Source organism: Phaethon aethereus (genome assembly GCF_964289735.1).
Source record: "Phaethon aethereus genome assembly, chromosome: 1".
Lineage (NCBI taxonomy): Eukaryota > Metazoa > Chordata > Aves > Phaethontiformes > Phaethontidae > Phaethon > Phaethon aethereus.
The window spans coordinates 177,099,385-177,105,384 of NC_138575.1; the positions used below are offsets into that span (position 1 = coordinate 177,099,385).

The 6,000-nt window shown below is 34.9% G+C and overlaps 1 protein-coding gene across 4 annotated transcripts in view; it reads left to right on the top strand.

Annotated features, from left to right (window-relative positions):
- DACH1 (dachshund family transcription factor 1) overlaps positions 1–6,000 on the top strand; it is a 365,706-nt gene that overhangs the window by 189,975 nt on the left and 169,731 nt on the right. The gene's annotated exons all lie outside the window — the stretch shown is intronic.

The following is a 6,000-nucleotide window of genomic DNA, read 5'->3' on the forward strand; positions in this document are numbered from 1 at the left end:
TGCCATTTCATTGTATTGGCTCCTTTTATCATGTTGAGACAGTATTAACTCAGCAACAGAAATTCAATGACAAAGAGGTACATTCAGAAGACTGCAGGCAAGATTGGTGTACACTGGAAAAAAATGGCTTAAGATAGGGATTTTTTGTTTGTTTTTATTTTGGCTCTTTTGTTTAGTTTTGGGGTTTTTTTTTTAGTTTTTCATCTCCTAAATACATTTGAAATGAGTCTTAAGGAGTTATGTACTAGCCTTAACATAAATAAATACTTGTTTGTGAACAGCATTTCTGTACAGTTCAGTAGGCATGGGTAGGCTATTATTTAGAAATAATGTGAATTGCAGTTCAAAGAACCGGTTCACCTAGGCACATGGTATTTTAAATAACAACAATATGGATACGTTACTGCTTAAGGAGACAACCAGATTTTTTTGTTTTCCTTTTAAAGAAAGGCTTAAAAAATGCCTCTGTGATGGTGAAGAAAATAGTCTTAAATTAATGTGTTAGTGCTCAGACACCAACACCTGCAGTCACTAGAATATTAGTGGAAAGATTGTCCTCTTAGAGAGAAGAGAAGAGGGGTAGAGAGCAGGTGTCTGAAGTCCGGGAGGAGGAGATAGGTTCAAATGAAGCGGAAGGACCAGGTGGCCCCTGACGTACTGGAAGAAAAGTGAAGTAACAAGAAAGAGTAAAAAAAAAGTAAATACAAGCTGGGAGGATAATGAGTCTGTACTAGAACTAGAAGCTAGTTTAAATTTTAATTTTATACTTAAATGCATGCATTATGTGAAATAAAATGTTCAAATACTGGATTATGGAGCTGTTATTCTGCTTGACAAACCACCCGTACATCCATGGACATGGAAAAGTTAACAGGTAATCAACATGTAAACCATGTGAAGTATTTGTAGGAGAGTGGATGGAGGGAATATCTGAATTTCCTCTGAATAAAAAAAAGGAAAAAATCGATTTTGAAATCATTGTTTGAAGCATAATTTAGATAGCTAATTTGCTCTTACACAGCTTAATCATTTTCCTTGTTTAAGAAAATACATTCTAGCTATTTTAGTAGGGCAAAGTTAGCAAAGCAAGATTATTTATTATCATTGTCAAAATTTCCTCTCAGCCCTTTAACTTACTTGTTAACTTCAGTTAATTTCCCGATTTAACTGAATGAAGAATTGAGTTCATTTTGTTCAGAAAAAAATGGCTTTTCTGAGTAGAGTGAATAGCATTCCAGGGGTCTCTGTTCCATGAGGAATGGCTCTGGAAATACAGTGTGCTTGTCTGTGCATCCAGTCTTGAGCTCTTCCTATGAAGGTTTTCTCAAAAATAGCTTGCATTTGTTTATTTATAATAAATCTTATCTAGTGTCCAGTGTCAGTTGTGCCTATGGAATCAGAGGAGTGATTGCTACTACTACTACTGTCAGGGTATTATTAGGTTCATTAAGATGTAGGTCTGTAGTTATTAGTTGCATTTTTGAAAATTAGCATATTGTATTATCTTGGCAAGAACCCATATTTCAAAAGTGTTGCTTTGTAGTCGGTGTGTGCATTTTTTTCCTCGCATTTTTTTCCATTTTTTTAAATGTCTTTTCAGATAAACATTATCGAGTCCATATATCGTTAATGATTTAAATTGTGGCTTGTTAGGTGTGAATTTGAAATATCACATTCCTGAATGTTGACGGGAGGAAGGACTAAAACAAAAGAAAATAACCTGATCTTGGTTTATATTTTAAATTATATTATGTGCCTGACCAAACTGAAAAGGAACAAACCAACCAACCAACCAGGCTAAAAGCTTAATCGATACATCTTAGCCCACATGTAACAGACTTTATGGTATATTGGTGTGCATGGATTCAGCATACTGTGTTCATAGTCTGTTCCAATGCCTATGTAAAATAAAATAAATGAAATATGTGCTCTTGAGTTGAATTGTCAGGTTTACTTCTGAATTATCTTGCTTTTAGGTTTTAATCAGATGCTTAATGTGACTTACAGAAGTCATTTTTGTAGACAAATATTGCATAATTGTAGAGCACTACACAAATTTATTAACTTGGTCCTTTGAAGCAATGGCCAAAAGGTTAGTGAGTGAAGGGAGTTAAAGGAAGCCAATGATACTAATAAGTAATTATTTTATATCCCTCAGTTTTGCATGGTAACCTTGAGTTCGCATCCTCCCACCAGAATTATCATTTTAAAAGGAGGGAAAAAAGGAAAAAAAAAGAAATTACAGAGAAATCACAGTGAGGTATTAGCACACTGAGTAAAATATATGGCTGCAACGCCTTTCTCCCCCATCCGCAATCAATTGGATTCTTTTAGTTTAATATTTACTTGCTAAGATGAGATGCTAGTCTGCATGGTGATAAACAGTCTGCTACTGGCATCTGAAGGTGACCTGTCAGTTCATATGGACAAATCTCCTGCTTACTGAAATGTACAAAATAAATCATTAAAGCAGGCAGGTGCTCATTCCCAGATTTAAATCACCATAGATTTATGATTTGAATTAATGCTTCATTTGGTCATAGAAATAGATGCTGAGACAAATGATATGCAGTGGTTGGGGCTTCCATACTGTAGCCATCCTAATATTGATTACTGAGACGTCTTTGCAATCTCTTGTTTATATCAAGTACTGTCTTGTGACAGCTTGGCTGATATGAGCTACATTGCAGATAAGAAGGAAAAATGTCCTGGTTTCTTTTTACTGGCAATTCTACATACAACACGCAGGGTAGATAAATTATTGCTTTTTTGTTTAAAAAATGTATTCTGTATGGCAGCAAACAAAAAAAAGACTATGCTGTATGTTGTTTGGTTGTCTTTTTTAATTGCAGAATTAAAGGAATGAGAGTGACAAGGTCAAACTTTAAATTTCATTGAAGAGGTTCTGCTCTTTGTCTTATTAACATCTTAGGATGATATTAGGATCAGTTGTATATTTACCATCTAATACTCCAAAGTTATGGGTAGGTAGAGCAGCTCAATTATTTCCTTGCTGCTTAACTACTTACTGCCATGGTATCATAGTTCATTAACCTGCAGCAGCAAAAGATAGCAGCTTTTGAAAATAAATATGTTTAACGCTATTTCTGTAAGCTAGGCTTTGCTATCTATAACTTGGTAGGAAGTACAGTCCCTATACTTTTGCTTCCTGAACATTTTGTATAATGAAAACACTATGCATACACTTTAGGGAATACTCAAAGGGTTTGTAAAGACCTTTGCCACTTGCTAAAATCTGACTCATAAAACTTGTAAACAACTATCAACAATAGTAAATTAGTTGCTTAGTAGGAAGTGAGTTCATATCTATTCAAAATGTGATCTCAAAACAGATGTCCCAAGAAAGTGTCATTGTTTAAACTACATTCATACAAAAAAAAATGCTATTATGTCTTTAAGGAAGTGAAGCAATCATGAAGACTTTGGTGTTCTCAGTTTCTAAACACAGTTAGGAAATGCAAGGCAACATTTTACACTTGGCTAGCACTTGAATCCATAAACAACCACAAAATGTGTTGAAAATTAAGAGGTTTTCTTGGCATGTTAGGTTTCCTATTCATCTGCGTTACCTTGCAATATTTAAAATAATGAGACAAATGCAAGGTTTCCTGTGATCTGTTGTCCAAAAGTAACGGTTGCTTGCATACTATTACTCTTTTTTTCATCTAGAATCAGAGATAAAATGATTTAGGTGAAATTATTTTTCTCCAGTGACCTTGCCCAATAATAGAACAGTACAAAATGCAGTCATTTCCTTTTTCTAAACACACGTGTCTTTTTAGAAGGAAAGAATTACTTTTATGGTTTCAGGAAAAAGTCTTGGAGACCTTGAACAAGCAAATAAAAGGAAACAGCGAATGCAGGCCACTGAGCACAGCTCTGCAGTTGCACATCTGATTCTCTGCCTTGGCAATGTTAATGAACCTCAAATCCTCCCTATAATTAGATGAGGGAATTGCTTATATTTTCAAACAGATGATGCTGCTATAATGAAACGATTGACAGGGAACTTAAGAGTGTCTACAGTAGTCATTTGGTTTCCGGGTTTTGGGATTTTTTTTCCTCTTTCTTTTTTTTTTTTTTTTTTTTTAAAGCATAAAAAGAAGATTGGCTGTAGATACAAGTCCTGGGAGAGGTAATAATTTGCACAGAATGCTATGACAGGTGTCTTAGTATAGCATGGAAATAAAATGGAAGAGAAAGGAATGATGGGCAGGTACTGCAGTTTTTTGGGAGGGGGTGTCCTGTGCTTATTCTGCTTGGGTTCTTTAAAAGGGGCCGAGACTCAAGAGATGGATCCGGATTGAGTGCACAGCTGTAACTGCTGATGAGCTAATTGCTCCTTATCTCTCAGCCCCATTCATCTTCATTTTTTACCAATTACTGAGAATTATCTGTGTTCTCAGTTGGATATGAGAGTTAATCCTTTTTGGTTAAGCTGGCAGTACTGTGAGCAGATTCCAAATCATAGGGTGAAAAAGCCAGAGCAAGCTTGTTCTCAAACTCTCTCCAGTTCAATGACAGTATCACTAGTTCATAAGAATTTTTCTATTGTTTAACAGATTACACACTGATTTTTTTTATTTTAGTACTTCTATTAATATGTATTTTTCTCTTAGCAAAAAACTGAATGTGTATATTCATAGGTGGATGGACGTGCTCCATTTCTAGAAATATTCACTTGCAAAAATTCAAGTAAGATAAACAATAACTTTAGACCAGAAAAATTATTTGAAGTATTTCAGTGTTTATTGTATGTCACATAACACTTCTTTTAACAACAAGACTGTGCATGCACTTTGACAACATGGGACATAAGACAAATGCTTGTCAGTGACATATATCTACTTTTGTAAACTTCTTTGAGATCTGTAGATGAAAAGTGTTGTCTAGGTGCTACCAGAAAGGCACAAGCATACAGCCTTAAGGACAAATGTGTTGTGTTGAATGTATTGTATGTCAAGGTAGAGGAATGCTTTCATAAACCTGTGCTTTAGGAATGCACAGAATACCAGAAACAGATCATTTGGTTCTAGTCAGGTCACTAAACTTTGTTTTGGAATTTTACTTGTCTTCATGATGGCATGGGAAAAAAAAATCTTAATTTTCATAGGGAAAATGTAATTCTCAACTGAGAATATAAATTCTCCCGATCTGCTTCCCTAGCCTTTAATTGTGATTGTTAAATTTGCTAAACAAGGCAATGAATTGGATATTACGATCTGAACACCAGTTAGTAAATTAAGGGAATTATTAGCAAATATTCAGCATGTTATGTTGGACAGTCAGTTGTGTTATAACGATGAGTCCCTCATCTAGATTAAATCCTCACTGTGGGATTCATTGGAACAAATGTAGACATTTGCATCCAAGTTAGTCACCTTAGACTCAACAGCCAGAAATAGGTAATTGTAAGGGTGATCCATCTCGTCCTAAAGTAGATGGCAAAAGCAGGTCAGATAAATTGCACCTTAGAAGTTCTTAGTTGGCAACTGCTGAGTTGTAGCTACGTAAAGAAAGTTAATGAATGAACGAATCTCACTCTCAATGTGTGTAATTAATATTTTCTGAAATAAAATTTGAAGGATTTAACAGGTATTTTCCAAGACAGTGATACAGTAATGGCAAAGTAGTGCCTGAGACACAATGAAATGGAAAAGAAAAAAAATCTTACCTTTCAGTAAGAGCAGGTGAGAAGTTTAGGTATTCACCCAGAAAACTACCTAGAAATAAACACACTCACAAGTTTGTTCTGATTGTATCGGTATATTGCTTCTGAAAAGAGTGATTTTACCTACATGAGACATACTGAGAGACAGGCTTCTAAAACTGCAGAAGCAAAAGCTTTCTGCATGACGTTTGTGCTCTGGGTCTGCTATGAAGCTGTATCAAGTTTATGGAAAAATCTAAATTATTAAGTCTATCTTGTCAGCAAGATTAAAAAAAGGCTCTTTATATTGTTTCATCACATTTACTTTA